Below are 22,165 nucleotides of genomic sequence, written 5' to 3'. Positions count from 1 at the left end.
GTTCTGAGTGGTAGTGCTGTTTAGGTTTCTCACATCACTGTTTCTCGCAGTTCATCATGTTGTTCTTCTCTGGTCTCTGCTCTTGGCATCTCGTTGCTGCAAGGCTTTGTGAGACAGACCTTGGGAAACATCTCTGTTGCAGAGTTTGCCTTACAGATAATTCCCACAGAATGAGCACAGCCCCATTTTCAGAGCTTGTGTGGCTGAAAACACCTGCTCTGACCGTCCTTGCTGACTTATTTTGTAGCACAACCTGTAGGAGCTCTCCAAATATTTTTGAAATATAGCTGGTTGAGGAAAGCAACTCTGCTTCAGTACTTGATATCAGCCTAATATCAACATGACATAGGTTTCTGATGGGTAATTAATTATCTGTGCAGTTAAAAAGCGCTGTTCATTTCTAGTCTTTATGTGTGTATTCCCAGTAGGAGGCAAATGTGATTTGCTACTCTTTTTCTCCCTATTGAGCCTTATTACGCCGAGATTATCAAACTCTGTGGGCACAGGGTAACATTGACAGCTCCTGTCTGGCTGTCTGCTAGTGCTGAAAATCTTTGTGAGTTACTTCTCTTCAGGACAGAGTATTGTGTCTAGCAAATGGCTTGTTTCAGTGCCTTCCTGCTCCCCACCCCCCATTACATGCTTTTATATTTAGCTGTAATGGAAATTATGTTGTTTTCCTGAAGGAAGGTTATAAAATATTCCATGTTGTATGCATTGATTAAAAGCAGTATTTTTGTATTTATTATTCCAAGTACTGTATTTTCCTGCACATCTGGTTAGTAATGCTATTATTCTTGCATTTATGACCCTGAGGAAAATATGAACAAAATCTGCAGTAGAGAATGCTTGGTTGCTGATTTTTCTCCATTCATCATTGCATTTTTTAAATATGGTAAACAGTTTTTTTCATTTTAACATGTGGCAATTTGTTAATTTGTTTCATACTTTTGCAATTGTTGAAAAGGTTTATCACATGCCCTAGAGTAGGCAAAATATATTACACAATGCTACTGTTCTTTTCAGCCAAAAATCTTAATTTAAGATTTGTTCAGTGAATTTGAGAAGAATTGCTTTATACTTACACATAATATACTTACTTATATAATGCTATTGGTTGATGTTATTTTATTAGTCTCTAATTCTAAATTAAAACCTTGATTTCCTTAACCAGAAAAGACTTACTGAATGCTGCTGTGGTTTTTTTTTTTTTTTTTTTTTTTTTTTTTTTTTATTTTAAGAACTGTCTGACATCAATATTAGGATTTATTTTGTTGTTTCCTAAATATTTTAGGAAACAGCCTCCCTTGCCTGAACTGCTGCCTTATTTTTGTGTCCTTTGGTTTTACTTTTAAATTACTATTTAAATTAGTTACTAAATTTTCAGAATTCCTAAAATGCTGTCTTTTGGCTGTTTTCACTCTTTGAATATATTCTCTGCATATGTTTAATCTTGCGATTATCATTTGACTATCTAAAATTTTATTATCCCAAAACTATTACTAAATTTATAATTTTTCACTTGTTCATCTTTTAAAGCAAAAGTAAACCAAGTTTTAATTTTTCTTTTTTAATTTTCTGAATTCTGATATTTTTGTCAGTTATAGTTTTTCCCAAGAGCCCAAGTAAAGTACGGTTAAAGGCAAATGTTTGCTTTCAACTGATTTTAATCCTAGTTGCTTTCATGCCTGTGAAACTCTTCCTTTAAAATGTGAAAGGTTTTTTGTGTGTTTCTGTGTCTGTGTTTAGAGATATATATATATGATTAAGTCTTGATGCAATTACAACTTCTTGCAGTTTAGTTGTAATCAATTACATCCCTGTGATTGTAAACTTTTTTTGTTACATTATTATTTCTTCTTCTTTTGTCAAATGATATGTAATTTTCTCAAGCTGGATCCAGCAATTTTTGATTTGAGAAATTATGTGTAAAATTTTTAGGGTATTCAAAGATTCTTTAACACTGAAAATTCAGAAGGAAGTGCCATGAGACATGGATGGCTCACACTCTGTAAAAAGTTTTGCTCTAGTCTTCTGTCGAACTCTTTTATTCTTTCATTGGTTATTATTGTTTGATCTGTTACTTTTCTTCTCTGGATTGTAAATTCCTGTGTTTCAACATGTATCACTAACTTTATTTGTAGTATGCTTCATATATTTAATAACATACTTAATGTTAAGAACATAAGAGCTTTTCTGGATCTATGCCCTACTTTCTGCTGCCTTCCTTTTTTTATGAGCACTTTTATCTTGTGTTTCACTTTCTTATCATTCATTCTTCTTTTTGTATTGTTTCCTTGCCTTGTCTACACATCTCACAACTCTCATGCAATTTTCTGTCTTGGCTTCTCTTTTTCCCAGTCCTCCTTTTTCAATCTTTTACATTTCTACTCCCAGTTAATAGCTCTAAAGAATGAGTTACATTATCAAGGTTACTGTTCCTAATTCTGTGTTCATTTAGTGTCATATAAGTATCAAAACAGCCTACCCTGAGAAAGTATCTGTTCTACTTAACATATATGTATCACTGGAATCATCAGGAATGCAGTTATAAACACCCTTTCCCCCCACTTTGTTTTTGTTTCTCCTATAACTTCTGGATTACAGTACTGAAATTAAGTAAACTGTGACTACGGTGACTGGTGACATTTTTTCAGCCTGTTCCCTTTGCCTTCATGGAAGTGCTGATACTGCTGTCTTAGATAAAACAGTCAGTGGTGACATGAAGAAATACTAAAAATTAAATGAAGAGCTAACACAAAATATCTCCACTGCTCTGCATTGTCTGTGTTCATAGATACTTGCAAAATCATTGACACTTGTGAACTTTAAATCATGAACCTTACCTTGTGTGGTAAATGAGAACATTGACATTACTTCCTACTTGATGAAAACTTGCTTTGCTTCTAATCTTTCCTTCTTTTCTATTCTTTCCTTTCTCCCATCCTCATAATAGAGCTGTTCTGTTCATACTGTAATGACTGTTAAATTGAAATAGCAAGATAACTCATCAATAGCAAGATAAGTTGCCTTCTAACTTTGAAGCACATTAACCTGTTCTGGGTGTATATGATTGCTGGTTTCGGCAATTTTCTTCATTATGGCAAGAAGAACCGGCAAGTTGATTTTCCATTCTGATGATGGTATGTCTTTCTTGTCTCAGTTTATCCTGATGTGTCAGCCTATGAGGTAAAGAAACCTCCCCTGTCTGTGTTATGTTTTGTGTTTGATCTGTGGGTCAGTTTGTAAGACAATGTGAAGCTTAAAGAAGACACTCTCCATCTTGCTGAAGAATTTCTTGGTCTAATGGCAAGCCTGCAGAATGTTAACATAGCAAATGTTTATGAGGAATTCTTGAAGTAATGTTGCTTGTCTTTGGAGCCTTTCTCCTGGAAGCAGGGGAATTGAAGGAAGAATTCACCACTGTCTGAGCTGAACTGCTCTCAGCAGTGCTGTAAAGATGCTCTGGTGGTACATGCCATGATTTCGCTCAGGCTGGAAGGCACATTCAGCTGTGCTGCTGCAAGATGTAATCTACAGGCTCCTCAGGCTGAGGCTTTGCTATTTGTGTGTTTCCACACTATTTCCCTTCAGGAAAAAGTTGCCTGGTTAGCAGGCAGTTGCAGTTACTACTCGATGCCTGGTTCAGAAGAAAACTTTTAAGTCCCTTTTTTGATGGACTTCCCATTGGCTGACAGTCACCACATTTTTCCCTCCTGCTTATTTCCTTCTCATTGTTATTTGTTTTACTTTTTGCTCACTCTCTTCTTTTGTTTAGGTCTTTCCTTCTTCACTGTCCCTCCATGTTCCCTGTACCATCTCAAGTGGTGACCAAGACTGCACTGTCTGTCCTGTGTGGTAGCTCCCTGAATGTGTGCTGCTCCCTGATTCCTTCATGGATAGCCCTCGTCCCTCCTGCTGACAGGGTCTGCTGAAGGCAGAGACTCTTGGGATGTCTCCTCAGATCCTGCAGCTACCAGTTCTACCACATCCACAACTCTTGTGAGTGGCGGAAGGTTTGCCCATGCTGTCTTGAGAAGGGAGGAGAAACATAACCAGAACAGTGACATCTTCAGATGTAGCACAAGTCTCTGATTATTTTCTCTGTGTTTGATGGTTTAGAAAACTTTGATTAATTTTGTCATTCAAAAATGGTTTTGGTCGCAAAAGCGTTTTCAGAGAGTACAAAGGTCAAAAGCATAATTCAGGTAAATTTGACAGCTTTCAATTTCTGCAGCTTATTCTCACTTCAAAGTAAGTCAAACTGCCACAAAATCTGGAAGAGGAAGAGATGAATCACAGAGCTGCAGTTTTTGTAATTACATTTGAAGTATCTTTTTTTTTCCTTTGGAGAACTGTTGCTTCCTTGGAGTCTGAACAAATACCATGAAAAACGTAGGCTTCATTCTTTCATGACAATATTAATGTGTGTATATATATATATATATACACATACATATATCTATCTATACACATGCATATATGTGTGCATGCATACATACATAGACACATATGCATATTTAATATTTTTGTCTGTAATCATAATACCATTAGCACAAACTAATGTCATATATCAAGAAGCTAATTTTGAAGAGATGCTACCTGTCTCTGTCATCATTTGGGGATAGTACTTCCCAATTTAGTGCTCCAGCTGACTCTCCAAACTATGTGTTGCTTGTTCTCTTCCCCCTTCCTGTTCCCTGTGGCAGGCTGGAGATGAGAATTTGGGATAGAAAAGGTAAGATCACGGGCTGAGACAAGAACAATTTACTGAAAACAGCAGTGAGATAACAAAGCAAACAGTAACAGCAACAGTACTAATGACAGAGGGTACAAGAAATGAATGATTCACATGAACCCCTTGACAACAGACAGTACCTCACTGCTCCTTCTGCTGTGCTGTGTTAATCTCAGAAAGGAGCCCTTCCCCTATCCCTGGAAAATGATGAGAGATCATATAGAATACCTCCATTTAGCCATGTCAGCTTCTGGCTACTGCCAAAATTAGCCCTGTCCTGACTGGGACTAGGACAGGCTGTTACTCCCCTGCTCTCCCCTCAACATCTTTCCTTTCAGACCTGAAACTGTATTTTGGTTTTGCTCTGAAAATTGCTGCTATACTCAAATTATGTTGTTTCTCAATGTGGCATTTAGTGTAGATTTCTGGTTTTCTGTGTGTTTTTTTTGTTTGTTTTGTCTTTATTTTCTTTTTTGTTTGTTTTGTTTTAGGTTATTAAAGGGCTTCCCTGTGACCTTTCGATAGAATTTTTCCTTTGTATGAGTCGGAAAAATAGACACTCTTGCACACATATGCTTTTTCAGATTATTCTCACATGGGTAGAGAAGAAGGTGTCATCTTTTACCTGAATGGCTTTAAAAAAATTCCGTAATAGCTTGTCTCTTGTAAAGATAGCTGGAGGCTGAATGTTGTTAGATATAAAGACTTGAAGCATTAAAAAAATCTGTCAAAAGAGACATATACTTTCTTCATATTTTTTTTACTTCTAAGAGCCTGCCACAAGTGAAAAATTGGAAATAACTAGAGTTAAACCAACCCTTAACTTGTAGGAGAGCTTCAGGAGAACATCTGGCTTAGTCTCAACCAAAGACAATTGGCCTTATTAAACGGTGGTGGTTTATTAATTTCTGTGTATGAATAATAGTTTCATAATATCCTTGAGTTAGCAGGTGAAAACATATTAAGGTCAGAAGCTTGCGAAAAAGATGCAAGTATTTAAGGAGGAGATAATTAGCAATTGGAAAAGATGTAATTCTGTAGGTAACTTGCAAGGAAGAGATTTCCTATTAGAAAATCCACTCAGACACACCAGTCATTGTGTTAGGGTATAGTTTATGAAAAGGAGCAGTGTTTAGGAAGAAAATAAATTGTCTGACTGAAGTACAGGACTAGGAAATAATTTTCCTGGATCATTTTCACATGCACAGGTGAAAAAGCTTTCCATAGCTTTTGTTCTCTACTATGTGTTCTTTACTACTCTTGACCCATTGTTTGCTCACTCTAATTCTGGCTCTGCTGATAATTTTGGGATTCCCAGGAGCCTTTCTCATTGTGATGCTTTTTAGGCAGATGGAGTAGTGTCAGATTTTTATGATATGAAATTTATTAATGAATATTGACATATTTCTTGAAATTTTCATGCTGGTATTGCTATAGTAATATGAAGCCTTGTTTTAAGAGTATTGCTGGGCACATCTGTTCTATTAATGGACACATCCTTGAATCTTTTAACATTATTTCTTCAATTTATTATTGGCTTTAAAAGTCTGTCTACTTTTTAAAAGATTTCTAGTTCTTTGCAAAACAGCTTCTGTATCAGTCTTCTCAGGTTAAAGCACCTTGTAGGTATCTTGTGATTTTTTTTTATTTCCAGATATTTTTGCTTGCTTTTTTTCCCCTTCTCCTCTCTTGCCTGTTTGTTTGTCTGGGTACCCTTAGCAACATCTTTTACTAATGGAAAAAACCACAATGCTTTCTGTGGTGTCACTGTGATTGATTCAGAAAAAGAATTTACTTGCTAAGGATTTTACGATTTTAGTTTCACCGTTCCTATTTATTACCCACATTTAGTAGTGTGTATCAGGCAGATCTACAGATTTCTAATCTGTTTTTTCCAACACTGGTATTGTATCCTTACCTGGAATTAGGAAGTGGAATAGTCAGCTGTGTGTAGTAGGATCTCTGGCTCTGAATTGGATGAATTTCCCATTTATATTTTGTATAATTGCATATTATGGGCTGTAATCTTCAGAGGAATCACTTTCCAGAGTTCCTGTGAAAATTCATTGTGTTCTCCTTATGCTGCTGACGAATTCTCTGTAAGAATTACAGTCTCAGTTTTTTGCATCAACTCACTTAATTCTGGAGGCCAGGGGGTGCTATAGGTATATGCATTATAATCTATGCAGGTTTAGTAGTCAATATGAAGCCTGTTGTACTTTTTTATTTTGTTGGAGTTCTGAATTCAGAGTGTTGTATGTCTTAAAGAATTATTTGAGTGGTGTATTTACATGCACCTGCACTGATTTCTAGTATGTAAGTATATGCATCTTACCTGAGTGAGGTAATGCAAAAAGGAGGCCTGGAAGTTTGGCTCTAGGAGATGATGGACCTTATGCTGTAATAATATGATTTCTTTTCTTAGAAGAGAGAACTTTCAGCATGGAATGAAATGGAGGAGAAATAGTTTATTTTCCAGATAAACCCCACATTTAAAGATATGTGTAAATAACAGATATGTATACCCTTATGTGTGCTTTGATGTTCTTTTCACAGTTGGAACATTTTGAAGCAATAATTTTCATAATCAAATCTTTACTATATGAAAAGAAGTTTTATTACATTTAAATATTGGGCAAGGTGAAATTATTGGAACTATGTATTTTCAGAATCAGCTAGTTAATAAAACACCTGTTACTCTTTTCCTTCTAACCATTCATATATGTAGGCAGCTAGGAAGTGTATGAGCCTAATCAGTTTTTCATAAAGTAATAACATAGCATGCACAAATCCAGGCATAGTTACACAGCCTGAGTTTAAAGGAGACAAGTAAGTCCACACAGAGCATGTCATATCATGTTTTTGTTTGTGTGTTAGAATCTTTGATGAACTAATAATTAATTAGCAGATGATTTGTAGGTGGCAAGATCTTGGCCAAATTTGTTTTATTTTTTCAAAACCACATTTTCTTGGAAGTGGTTGTTTGAGATGACAAAAATTAAATCCTGGTCTTCTGGGTTTCAAGTACCTTTTTATCATGATTTCCAATTTCCTTTCCTAATAAGCCACATTATTTTACTGACTGTTGAAATTCAATACAACTGATTTGAAAAGGTGGCCATTGAAATAATAATTTCTTTATTTCCCACTACTAACAGTGTAGGACAAAATCTATATATCATTTCTGCCTACAAGGCAGCTTATGAACATGTTCTGCAGACATATAATGCCTGCTAGTTTTGTGTGTATACAGTTGTGTATATCTCTATGTATTTACCTAGAGGCTTTCACAATTTTTTTTATTCCCCAGGGGACTTAGTCAGATTTGTATGCCTATTTTTATGCATTTGAAAATCATTTTAGGTGTGAAGGAGCATACTTTGTATTTAAAAAAATAATAAAAATTAAAAATTAGTTGTTAATACCTTTTTAAAAATGAGTGGACTACAGCCAAAAAGGTTGTGGGCATGGTTTGTGAGTGTTGATACTGCATGAAAATAAGTCAGGCAGTGATTTCACTTTATGAACAGTCTATGAGTAGTGTTGACTTGACACACTCCGGCCGTCCTGCTGGTGATTCTCACTGAGTTACTGTCACCCCTTCTGCAGAGCAGACTTGCTGGCTGTTGAATTGTACCATAATCTAGATCAGGGAACAGATCTAAAAAAACTTAGTAACTGTAGAGCTGTTTGTATGTGTGCATTTTAATCTTGGATCAGAAAACTGTGCAACCTGCCAGCAGTATTTCTGATCCCACTGAAGTAGTGGCTTAGGTTTAGGAAGGAACTACTGGAAAATGGAAGGCCAAGAACCCTGTAAGTCAGAAAATAATCATTGTGGAAAGGAAATATATTATCAAAATTGCTCCTTTTTTTTTTTTTTCTCCCGTTGAAGACTATGTCCCTGAGAGCATTGTCCAAACACTACTTGAACTCTGTCAGGCTTGGAGCTGTGACCACTTTCCTGAGTAGCCTGTTCCAGTGCCCAACCACCCTCTGGGTGAAGAACCTTTTTCTGATATTCAACCTAAATCTTCCCTGACGCAACTTGAGGCCATTCCCTTGGGTCCTGTCACTGGTGACCACAGAGAAGAGATCAGTGCCTGCCCCTCTTCTTCCCCTCACCAGGAAGCTGTAACTGTAGTGAGGTCTCTCCTCAGTCTCCTCCAGGCTGAACCAACCAAGTGACCTGAGCTGGCCTCTCCTCAAGCCCTTCACCAGCTGGAGTCACTTCCAAAGTTGACTGGGAGTTGATAGATCTCACAGTATAATGGTCCTCAAGCTCAGGACACTGAGACCTCCCTTGGTGGTCTCACTCATTAGTGTTGACAACAGGAAAATAATACATTAAACATCTCTGCCTTGTCCCTGTTTGTGAGATGACCATGCTCATCCTGTAAGGGGCCAGTGTTATTTTTACACTGCGTCTTGCCATTAATGTATTTGAAAGCACTCTTTTATTGTCCCCCACGGGACAGATGTGCTTTGGTGGCATGCATTTCCTCATTATTGTGGCAAGCACCATCTTTGTATTCTTCCCATGTCACCTGACCTTGCTTCTGCTGGGCATACACATTCTTTATTTTGTCCTTATTTTCAAGAGAAGATTCCTGTTCAGCTAAGCTGGCCTTCTGCCCTCACCTGCTGGAATTCTTACATTGGGAATTGGTTGTTCCTGTGCCCTTAGGAGGTGATGTTTAACATGTGACCAGCACTAATGGACCACAGCACCTACCAAAACCATTTTTCCAGGGGCTCATTCCACCAGGTTTGACTTATACCACTGATGTCAAATCTTTGGGACTGGGCCAAAGCATCAGCTACCCTTGTTTGTTCCTCATGCCTCCTGCATCAGTGTAGAAACATTTCAGGTGTGGTATACGGTAGCCAATACCTCCTGAGACAGATTGAGGGATGCTCATTTCCTCAAGTTTTGGCCCATTATGAAGGTGTAATACTTCTATAAGAAGAGTCCTAGAGAGATGACTTTAGTAGTGATGAAAAAATAATTATGGAAGTATTTTGTCTTGGAACCATTACCAAAGATTAGGGAGGTTTTCTCTGTTGATCTGTATAGAAATTGTATGTGTCTCACTTTGTTGGTCATATTGGTGTAAAAGGGGTTTCTAGTGTCCAGATTCTGACCTGTGATGTTTCTGCATGTCCTTTTTCCCTGAAGACAATTGGTATTAATGTAACTGTCTTTAGTCTGACATATATCCAATTTTTTTTTTTTTTTGAGGGGTCAACTTCAAGTCATCATCAGCTTATCTAAAATTTTTATCTACCGTTATTTGTTACCATATGTATTTGAAGACAGTACCCTATAAATGCAGTCCTTTCCTGGAGAACTGACATTCATCATCTGGGTATGTCAGTGGTTAGAAAGCTTTTTTTTATTTATTTTTTTTCCCCCCATGGTTTGATTCAGAGAAGAGAAGTGGAAAACTAGAGAGAGCAGTTTCAAATAAATTCTTGGTGACCGTAGACTTTTTCAACTGCAAGTCAAGAGGAAGTTCTGAAAACATTTTAAAAAGAATGCTGTGTTTGTTGTGGTTTTTCTATGACTTTTGCTTACTTTCCTTTTCCCTCTTTACATTTATTTTTGGAGTGCTGTTTTTATGAGAATAAGGAAAGATCTTTTTTCTTGTTGTGCAATTTGATGCTTTATGGCAGATAGCACAACACTCCTTAGTGTGTCAGACAATGTCTATTGATACATGTTCAGCATGTTGCCTGAGAAACAATGTATTTTCTCAATGGATATCAAAGTATTTCAGCAGTGAGACTGTATTTTAGTAAAACAAAGTATGTAAAGATATTTGATTCCTTACTACTAATAAAAAAGATGCTTTTAGTTACTTCTTCAGTAAAGTGTTCATCAGATAAATACAGAACATCAAAGCAGAAATATGAATACTGCAAAATTACAAGAACTGCTGTTTCATTCTTTGTTCAGCTTTATTGTTTTATAGAGTATAGGGTAAAATTATAATGACATGATTGCGTGATATTTCTTGTAAAATTTATTTTTCTGGGATAAAATGCAAGAAGCATAACTGATAAACATCTATTCCATGTTTCATCATCATTGTGTAATATATGGTAAAGTCTTAATTTAAATATTTCTGTTAAACCATTATGGAGATTGATAACTTTATTATTTTCTATTAGGTCTTTTTGTGGTTTAATATAAGACACCATTTCAAAATCACTGTGGACTAGGGAGCAATATTATTTCTATTTTACAGGTCATGGATGGGATAACAATTACATTAGTAGAATTTAGTCTTTTGAGATCTTATTTTTCTCAGCACTTAGCCTTATAAAGCTCTTTAAATATTCATATTTAACCCTGAGGCTTAATTGTCAATCTTAACTCCACCTCTGATTTATACAGGAAATAAAACTTACAACTGAGTGCATTTAAAGTAAGATGATGAAATAATTTGAGAGATATTACTCTTGAGATTCCAAGGCTAATATTTTTATCTGTCATGTTGTAAATATTTTAATTATATACTGGCAAAGATGGTATCTGTTATTTGCAAAAAAAAAATAAATATGAGGGGTTAACTACACTCTGTCTTCAGTTCTATGCTAAGCTTTAGACTACATTTTGAAGGAAGGAGGGATTAAAGACTAGGTGATAAAAAAAATGAGTTACAATTAAACCAGAAGTTTATTGTGCACAGTAATCTGATTATTTCTTTGCTAATATATTTTCCAGACTAGGAAAACCCAGCCGGTTTGATCAACATTAGTTGAACCATTTGGGGAAAAATCACAGGAACAAGTATTAACTAGACCAGTGAAGATTAAAATCCCTAAAGCACAAGGTCTGCAGTAACTGAACTGTACAGTTTACTCAATTGTAAAACAGAATTGTAATGCTATAAAATTAAAGGCAAGTAATACTGTCAATTGTCCCTGTAAAATGAGATCTCCCTGCCTGAAGCCAACTAAAGAATACTTCAACTCATTTATACTGAGATATGTTTAGACATTTGTAGGCATACATCAATGTCATAGTTGTTAATTGGATGGTTATGAGTGGATACCATTAGTGCAGCTGTAATTGAGTCAATATGCTCAGGTGTTTCAGTGGATGTTTCAGAGTACAAAAAAATCATAGCTATACTTGCAGTTGGTCCAGCAAAGGGCTACAGAGGTGATTCAGGGATTGGTGCATCTAAGGGGTAGAAGAAACTGTGACTGTTCAGCCTGGAGTGAAGTCTGAGGAGTTGTGCCTGTGTACCTGATGTGATGTGTACTCAGTGTGCATGAGTACCTGATGGGGGGCATCTCTGTACACGTATTATATAGACAGAAAAAAGATGGACTCAAATTCTTCTCAGTGGTGCCCGAGGACAGCAGGTGGTGGGCACAAACTGAAACACAAGAAATTCAACATAAATATAGGAAAAATCTTTTCTTACAGTAAGGGAGGAGTCAGGCATTTGAATGGGCTGTCCAGAGAGGTAGTGGGATATCTACCTGTGGAGATACTAAAAATCTGCCTCTGCACAGTCTAAGCAACATGGTCTGACTGCCCCTGCTCAAGCAGGGAGGGCTGGACTAATGAATCTCTCAAGGTCTCTTCCCCTTAGTGACTGTCATATCCTGGGATGTAGAGAAATATCTATTCAATTGTATAAGGTTGTGCATTATATTTTATATAATTTTTGTTAAGGTCAAACATGTGCTAGAAAATTAGTTTGAACTAGAAGATGAGTAAAAATTTTATAAACTGTAATTTGAAAGGAAGAAATCTGGAAGAAGTATGAGAGATATGACAGAATACTCTGAATCAAGGACTGTAATCTTCAGGTAATGGATAGTGCTATTTAAGCTAAAAGGCAGTAACCAAGCTGAAAGCTGATATGAATGTAGAGGTTCTTAAAATATGTGCAATAAGATTCAAGAATAGTTTTCCACTTAGACTAAGAGATTTTAGCTGGTAAGGACTATCTAATTTGATCAAAATGAAGTAAAATTTCACAGAAAAGCTGAAGATCCTTCTAACTTATGGCTCAAACTCCACTGTTTCGAGCTGTGCTTGAGAATAGAGAAGTATTTGAAATGGTCAGTAAAAGGAAAATGGATATACTTTTCTCAGTGTTGTCCTTGGGAACATCACACATTATCCATGGAAAAACTGATCCTGTGTACAGCACAGCAAATCACTGCAATAAATTTTATTCCAAACTGTTGTAAGAAGCTGAAAATATGATAAGAGCTGTTGCACAACCTTAATTACTGGCAGTCACTAGACTTTATATAATGCACTTCTATAATGCTTCTTAAATCAAATAATAATATTTTGTTAGAGCAAGATGAATAACTGTATGAAGTGGCAAGAATTGCAGTATGCAGCAGGATAGAACTATTTCATGTGTATCACTACTATTCAGGATGCTTGAAGAAAATAATTACATTTATTAGAAGGACTTTTGGTTAGATAAACATTTGTACTTGATGGGATTTGCATAAACAGATTCGAACTCAGAATGATTCTCTGCACATGATAATATTTGCCTGTTAACATTCCAAGACAATGTGCTGAATCTAGGGTCAGTTCTGGTGCACTCTAACCAAGTGCTGTTGAAAAGAAAAAGGCACTTTTACACTTCTTCCCCTTTCATGTTTTGTACTGAGACTATGCAGCCTCTGGACAGACCTTGGCTATTTGCACATTATGAACAGCACAGTCTAATTAGAGCACACAGCATTAGCTGGGAGCCTATGGGATAAGACACACTGAATAGGTGAAAGTTGTGTCATGGCTTCTTCTTTCTATGCATGTGCTGGAACCCCTGCTACTGAAAATCTCAAAGACAATCATGCACCTTCCCTTCCTTTTAGCCCAGCCATGTTGCTGGCAGGGAGAGGGATAAGAACCATGAGAGAAGGAAAAATAAATGCATATGCTCCCTCTAATACTCTCCCTGCCTTCAGTTAATTTAGGGACTTAAGGAGCCAGGAGCCGGGTCAGGCTTTTGAGTATTTAGTGAACTTTTAGTGGAACTTTTAGTGGAACTTAGTGAACTTTTACTTCTCAGCTTTCTCTGTGTCCCTTAGAATCCAAGTAAACTAAGAACATCCAGAAAATAATTTAGCAGTGAGCTCTCTGTTACATGAAGAATTATCTCTCGTTGTTTTGAACCTGGCTCTTAGTGGCTTCATTTCATGCCCTGTGGTTCTTTTTCTGGTAAAGAGTCAAAATTCACCCATTTTCTCCATGTCATTCATGATGTGGCTGATCTCTGTCATACTCCCTCTAATGTGCCTCTTTTAATTTAAGAGTGCAATCCCAGTTTACTTTATTCTTCATCCCTAGTACAAAGGAGACATTCTGCATGTTCTCCAAACCTTATGTCATGGTTGGTTATCTTGAACCTTTTGTGTCCTTGTGTATACTGCTTAGGAAGAAGTGACAAAATCTGCAACTTCTATTCCAGGTATAGAAAAAAATGGATTTATGGCAGAATTCTTTTTGGCCGTTTGCCAATCATAATGTATGAAGATAGATTTGAGAGTCTGCCACTCATTATTGTAATGACTACATTCTGGAGTTTTTTAGCTGTCCTGGGTGGAAATAATCTGACTGGCAATTTTTTTTTCTATAAACTCGTTCTTGTCTTTCTATAGCCTCTTCTACACTCAGCAGCGTTTCAGACAGATCTTTTCCTGAGTTGTTGTTGTGGTTTGAAAGCAAAATGAGTGAGAGGCTCCAAGTCAGAAATATAATTTAATAAGAAAAAAGGTAAAAAGGTAAAAATAAAATAAATGTGATAACACAAAGGACCACTGACAGAGTCAGAATACAACCTGAGCAGGATGGTGGAAGCAGTCCAGATGAGATGGTCTTCCTGAAGCAGTGATCCTGTAGAAAGGTCTGGTAGCCCTGCTCCTCTGGAAATCCAGTGGGTCAGGGCTGCTTGCATTGTCCCACATACCAGCTTATATCCAGGTGAGAATGCTTGGCTCCTCCCCCTGGGCAGAGCATCTCACAATGGGATGATGAGTTGTGAAGTGGGCCCTTGATGGCCCATTAAACAGAGATAACCCCTGGAGGGAGTTACCTGTGAGTCATGGGCCAGGCGTTGATGGATCATTAGCAGAAGAGGCAGGGGCGTGGGAAAACACTGCCCTGCCTGGTTTCAAAAGTTCATGAAGATGGTGATAGAATAAATACTTTGTGTACATCCTACACTGCAACCCAGGACAGTTGTTCACAAAGCAAGTTTGTGCTTCCTTTAAAAACTGTCTAGTTATTCCATGTACTTCTGCAAAAGACTGCTCTACTTGCTGTTTTTTGTGCCCTGATCTTCAGATAGCCCTTGGCAAGTGTCTGCTCCAGCTGTGTCTCAAGAACCATGTAGTGCTAGATATTCTTTAGTTATTTCTCTATAACTTTTTTGGCCTGCCTTACAGTGTACTTGCACCTAATCTCCCATGGCTCATCAAACTTTCTGTTTTCTTCCCTTAGACACAACTTCAGCCTTTGGAAGTTTGTTTTCTTGTGTATAATCTACTCCCTTTCTTTCCTAACTTCCCTCTGCCCTTTCTCACAAGCCTCTCCTTAAGTGGCTCAGTTCCTGTGATGGTGTCCTCAAGAAGCCACTTATAAGGATTTAGTTAGTTCTCCCTGTGGGTTTTTTAATGGGACTCTTTATTTTTATATCCTCTTGGATCTGAGGGTTTTGTGATGGGTATTTAGAATTTCATACCTCTGCAGAGATGCTGTCCATAGGCATGTAATTGTTGCTGTTCTACATGGGCTATTTAAGTGTGCAAGATTTTTGAACCAAATCATATACTGGGTCTTTTAGTGAGGACTATCTAACTATTTGTTGTATGAAACAATAATTAAAGGTATTTGGTCATTGTATTATAGCCTAACACATTTTCTGTACCTGCAAAGAGATAACCAAAATCTGACATTGTCATATTTTCTGCATGTGTTGCCTCACATACCAGAGCACATCAGAGACTATGTCACCATTCCAACAGCAGACTCCCAGACTTCCATTCATCCTTTTGGGACAGGCACATATTTCTGGCCCTAGATTCTGCACTACTTTTTGAGGTACTTAGCTCATCTATTTGTTTTCATTAGACTCTCTGTAACCTACTAATGGTACCCTATCTGCTTCTGATAACCTGGTTGCTTTACTTTCTCCAGTTTATTTTGTGTGCTAGCATCAGGGGTTATTCTCTAGTTTCCAATATGCCCAGGGTGTCTGTGCCTTAATTTAGGGCTAGATATAGCAGTGCTATCATCATATTTCTTATGCTTCCAGTATTCACATGGAAGCATGTGTACCAAATTTTGTTCTTTTGACACTCTGTTTAAAGTGCCAGCTTGTTTTCTTTTTGCCTGTTTGACAACTCCTGTCATCTCGTACTTATTGTGCAGAATTTTCTCTTCCTCATCCGTAACAGAGATGTTACCTCATATGCTGTGGTATCTTTGCCCATACTGAAATTTAAATCCTTTTTTATTTGTTTAAAAGCTTTCTCTTTCTTAGTTTTAAGCAGCAGTTGATTTTTTCCTGCTTTCTTCAACTGCAGGTTCCTTTATTTTGATGAAGCAGCCTCAATTTCTAATGATTCTGAACTTTGGTTCTTTCTTTCAGCCATATTCTGAAGTAGATGTAAATCTTTTTACTCCACTTCTCATTCTGGTTCTGAGCAGAATACTGTGAGCATTCAGAAAATGTCACCACTGAAATCCTGGCCTTCTACTGGTTTCACGGGAACCTATACTTTTGTCTGTCTCAATTCAGCTATTCCTTAGGACCATGTATTATCTGCATAAAAATATAGATGAGTGTTTCCTAACCACCTTCTATCTCAGAAATACTGCTCTGAATTTCCATGGATCTCTGACTTAGGAGAGATGTTAAAAAAAAAAAAAAAGAGGCAACCCCCCAAAACCAAACACCAAAACAAACAAACAAACCCAACAAACCCTCCTCAAAAAAAAAAAACCCGACAAACAACAACAACAAACCCCCAAAAAACCAAAGAAAAAACCCCAAACCAAATTAAAACAAACCCCAAACCCCCACCTTTTCTCTTTTCCCCATAGTTCTCTGATATGCACAGACAGCAAATGTCCAGTCACCTTTAAGTGTCTTGCAGGAGAGTGATAGCATGCCTTTCAGCATGAGTGCTCTTATTCTGAAGTAGTCTCTTCTTTTCCTACATGTGTACTGCCAGAAACCTTTTGTAGGTTTCATCTACCTACCAAATCATCTTATTGCTGCATAAATATCAAAGGTAACTTGATTCCTATTTAACTTTTCTTAGTGATTGGATTCATCTAGATCCATTTAAAAGCTAGAAGTAAAAATACATCTGTCTCTTAACCTTTAGTAACCAAATAGTGACAGTAATCAGGTTTCTTCCCAGTATTACCAATATCTTAATGCTTCAATATCTCCTGATACATAGCAACTGTCTTATTTTTTCATGACTCTTAGGTGATAATAATTTGCCCAAGCTTCTTCCTGAATTCTAGGTAATCATACAACTAGATATTCAGCACTGACAGATAAAAACTGGATATATTTTTAACTTAATTTCCACCACTCTTACTCATGCAAATAACATGCATTCCTGAAGTAACAGTAGTGTGTAGGATTAATGAGAAGGAATCCATGTGGGTTCATTTTGTAAGAACTTGTGGGATAGGTGGGAAGTTTGCTGTGTGCTGCTGAGTGCCCTGAAGGGTTATCTGTGGGAAGGGTACCTCTGGTTTGACATTTTTCTCAATCCATTTTCTCTTGTTTGTTTTCGTTTATGTGATGCAGTAACTTCCTTCCTATTTTCCAGGGATAAGGTATAACTCTTGTACTAACTCTTATCTCTTGCTCCCTTCCCCTCTTTTTCTTGTGGGTGAGGAACATACTGCTTGGGAAAAACTAAATAGAGTTATCAGACACAGGAAGAGAAAGTATGTGAGAGAGGAGTAAAATACGGTTAGAACAGCACAAATGTCCAGAATAATGGTAGTGAATATAACGTGGAAGCTTATTTATATAACAGCAAAAGGAGAAGTAGATGTGGACTTCATAGGAGCTTTTTTTTCTTGGCTAGATTAGCCCTTTTGGTTGTGAAGTGTTTGTGCTCCTGTCCCATGACATGGTCGTGGCTGAGCAGACCCCAGTTTGGATCTGTCTCTGTCCTGTATAAAGGGAAACCTTGCCACAAGTTGCCATTTTGCTTTTCTGTGCTTGAGGGCTCAGGTAGCTGCGTATTGTTACGCCCCTGGTTTCATTTCTCTTAACACTCGCCCTTGTTTAATTTTAATCATAGTGTTCAGCACTGTTTGCAAACATGAAGCCGTTATGTCTTCTGTCCTCTTGAGTGTGAGAATGTCAGTATGACCGTGGGTCACTTTGGCTGCCTGTCACCTGTGGCTGTGGAAATGAGTTACTGTAATCTGGGCCGGGTTTAGCTGGGCCCTCAGAGTCTATGTCTGTGTTGAGTGATACCCCTGCTTTTGTGGGGTTGTTTCTGCCCTTTGTGCTTGCCCACAAGTTTTGCGAAACTTGTTAGATTCTGTTAATAATCACTTGAAAGTAGTTTTTAGCTTTTAGAGGTTTCCAGAAGAATTAATTTACATTTCATTTAAACAGGATTCTTTTTAGGAAATGGGTCGGGATCTCATGTGAACATGTCAGGTTTCTACAATACGAGAAGCTAGAGGAAGGACTCGTCCTGTGCTCTGAAGAGAACAGTGTTCACAAGGATATATCTGCAAGGCTGAATTCTGTGGATGATAGAGACATTTTGGCATGATCCCCTCCAGTCTGAGATTTCTCTGGTTTTGATAAACTACTTAAAAATACATCACATAGGCTTGCTAATTCTTGCCCGTGTACTTGGCTTTTTTAAAAAAGCTTTTATTCCCTATGTGTTTTCATCAATGGATGTGGAACAATTCTAAAAAGCTTTTCTCACATAGATGAGATGCAATCTGCTTATAACTTGCAGCTCTCTAATCTATGAGATCAAAGTGATTTTATTTCATCTCTGAAACAAAAGTTAGGTAGTATATAAGGCTTAGCAGTTTGGTTAGAATGAACTCCAGAAACAAAAGAAAGACCATACGGGGTCAGATCACATATTTATGTAGCACAAAGTCCTGTCTCTAGCAGTGGTAAAAGCGGATGCATATTTCAATTTATAAGAATGTAATCAATTTATTATAATATTTCCAAAGAATGCACCTTCTGTATCCAGCAGTTTGCCACTTAGAGGTTTCCTGAGATAGCATCAGTATCTTTCTTTTCCAATATATTATCAGCAGTGTAAGCGGTGGCCTGAAAGATGAGTAAGGGGTGGCCTGAAAGACAAATAAGGAATGAAAAGCTGAATGCCAAGTTTAGTGACTGGTAATCAAGGAAGATGGCAGAACTCACCAATTTTGAAATGAATAAAAAGATTCAGTGCATGGTGCCGGCCAAATTACAGTGCAAGGGAAACAGTGCACTGTCAGATTAAGCCACCTCTGTGTAGGCTTAATAGGACTGGTCTTTAAATAATCTGAAATGCTAGAGCTTTTTAAATAAGAATAGTGGTATTGTTGTGCAAAGGGTGCTATATGCAGACATCTGTGAGTGGAGTTTATATTTTGCACTTTTTCTACTGTGTTAATGACTCCACTCATGAACTGTGAGAATGAAGGCGACATTTCATTTCAGAGCAGGGACGTTCCAGTGTCTTGGCAGTTTCTGCCTGAGAGACTTTGTTTGTAGGAGGCCAGTTAGGCTAGTGCACTTGTGCCAGGTATCTTAGTAGCTATGGATGTCTACCTTACGTTGCTCCAACCCAGAAAGCTGACATTTCTACTAAATGCTGCCAGCACTACTGTGCTCCAGAATTCTGAGGTTTATTTCTACTAAAGGGGAGATTTCGAAATTGTGTTGACTGATATCACCTGACAGTCTACAGGTGATATTATACATGAGGGTGATTCAACGTTAAGCAGAAGTATCTTCCAAAAACCCACTGAAAGTGTTAAATGAGAAAAAAGCATAGACACAAGCCATTTTCAGAACAGTGGTCATCTAGTGCAGAAAACATGAACAGTTTTACAGTTCTAAATCTGTAGACTTCATGCTCTTTATCCCTTTTTCATTCCAGATTCTTGGCACATAACCAGATACATTGGCTGGCTACCCACCTCTAGGCAGTCTATGTTTCTATGCTTTCTCTGTATTTGCTGTCTCTTCTGTAAGCACTGGAAAAGGATACATAGTATAACGTACTCACAAAAGTTTTTTTACTTCAAATTTGCTGTCACTTCAGACCAATATTCATAAGACGTCAAAATTTATTTATTCTCTGTGTAGGAGGTTCTTTTTGCAAACCAGATTTGTGGTTAATAAGTGATTATCTATCACTTAGCCCCTCCCTACCCTGTCCAAAAGAATACTAACATCCATTGTTGTTTGAATATACAGCTGGTAGAGCCATAGCACTTAGAGTTTGATAGCTAAGTCCTGAAATGATTTTTCAAATTTTATAACATTTCTTGTCTTTATATTAATTTTAAAATGCATCTTTATGACGTTCAAATTTCCTGTGATACACTGTGGTAAGAATATTCTAAAAGTAAATACTCTAAGACAGCTTTTCCAGTGGTGAAATCAAAGGTAAGTACAAGTAATTCACATCTACCTTTTCCTAATTTGGACAGTTGCCCATTTTCCTATACGACATGGCTCAGCATAGTGCCTTTTTAAAAATTTATAACCTTACTGCTCCAGGGCATTCCACTTTCTGCTTCATTGCTTTCCTACAGTGGATCCTCCAGAGAACATTCTCCTATGTTTTATTTTCTACAAATTTGGATAGACTCGGAAATCTAACTGAAGGAGTTGTTGTCTTTAGTAATTTAGTTAAAACTTTTAAATTAGTGATATTTCCCACTTAATTCCTCCTCACCTTAGAAAACTTACCTTATTCTGATGTGAAAATAACATGGGTTTTTATCATAGAACAACTGTTACATGGTTATTGCGAGTGGATAATTAAATGTGTCTGAAGGTTTTTTTAATAGGTTGTTTTTTTTGGTTTTTTTGTGGTTTGTTTTTTTTTTCCTCGCAGAATTTGTATTTCAAATGGTAGTGATTATGACTTATATTCAGTCAATGACAGTTTTTATCTGCTGTTATACAAATGCCTCCCTTTTGCAATTTTTTTTAGAGAGTGTTCCTTCTGTAATTCTAATGGATTTTTTTTAATAACCAACATTGTTAGCTCCAGACTTGTTTCCTAATTTTCATTTTTAAGGTCTTAAAATGTTCTAATTTAAGTTTGAAGCCAATCTACTAATGTCTTCAATGGGATTAGAATGAATCATCTTGAAGCAATGTGCTGTTTCACATATGCTTTCCATTGTCAACACTGAATTTTGTTGCTAGTCATAATGGTCTGTCATAAATGCTGGTTGCCTGGGCATTGTAGCAGTGATGCTTTGTCTGCCAAAAGTGTTAATTCTGGGCAGATTTGTGCGTATTTCAGTTAATTGTCTCCTAGTCATTGAGGTATCATTGTGACAAGAGTACTTCAGCATTTTCTTTAAAGTAAAAACCATCAAACTCTTCAGAGATTTTGTAAATTCAGCTAGGAAAGTATGAGTATGAATGTACCTATCTACAATGGCTCTTTTTTCAGTCCTATGACAAACACTGTTTTTATCCCCTTTTCCAGTAGAGTTTAGTTTGCCTGCAAGAAAATTTTCATTCATCTAGATGCTTTGGTGCAGTATTACTCCATGTAACTATGTTCTGGACTTAACAATGGTATGTCTCCTTCAAAGTAAATAGACCCTTAGGTTGTTCTTACCTTATCTTTATGGACCACACCCATGAAGTAATCCAAAATGAGTCCTCACTAGAATGAGTGTTTGCATCCATACCAGGATGCTAGGACTTGTCACCCATGTGGCACCAAGGCACAATTCTTGATGTATTTCATGTCCTGGATAGCAAAAGGACTGCACCTGTGTACTTGGGTGATACGATTTGCATTTCTGTACCTGGTTGCAAGAGAAGAAGATGCAAGTCCTTTGGCTTCAGGAGAATAAAAATACCCTGGATAAAATAATAAACTGAGATTGTATGCATACTGTCTATCTGAAAAGAACCCTACAGCAAATGGGGTTGAGAGCTGTGCTTGTGTTTCCTGGGAAACTCAGCCGAATTTGCAGTATTTGCTCTAAGCTGGTTGGATCACTCCAGCAGTCATCTCAGGACTGACATTAGAAGTTTAGCAATACAGAGAGCCAGGAAAGCAGGACTCAAACATGAATCATAGAACTAGCCATTTATTATAATCTTTTTCCATGTCTCAGAACACAGTGGTTATGGAAAGAATATTGAGGGAACCAAGCCACTGTGATCTGCC

The 22,165-nt window shown here is 37.2% G+C and overlaps 1 protein-coding gene across 5 annotated transcripts in view; it reads left to right on the top strand.

The window, feature by feature from the left end:
• ESR1 (estrogen receptor 1) overlaps positions 1–22,165 on the top strand; it is a 157,634-nt gene that overhangs the window by 10,268 nt on the left and 125,201 nt on the right. Inside the window, exon 1 of one of the 5 annotated variants that reach the window (XM_083857307.1) lies at positions 3,939–4,002. The exons of the other annotated variants lie outside the window; for them this stretch is intronic. The gene's annotated coding sequence lies outside the window, so the exon portion shown is untranslated. Of the gene's footprint in view, positions 1–3,938; positions 4,003–22,165 lie in introns of those variants that run through there. 5 annotated transcript variants of the gene reach the window in all.

The sequence above is a fragment of the Zosterops lateralis genome, assembly GCF_965231275.1.
Source record: "Zosterops lateralis genome assembly, chromosome: 3".
NCBI lineage: Eukaryota > Metazoa > Chordata > Aves > Passeriformes > Zosteropidae > Zosterops > Zosterops lateralis.
This window is presented reverse-complemented; position numbering and strand designations above follow the sequence as displayed.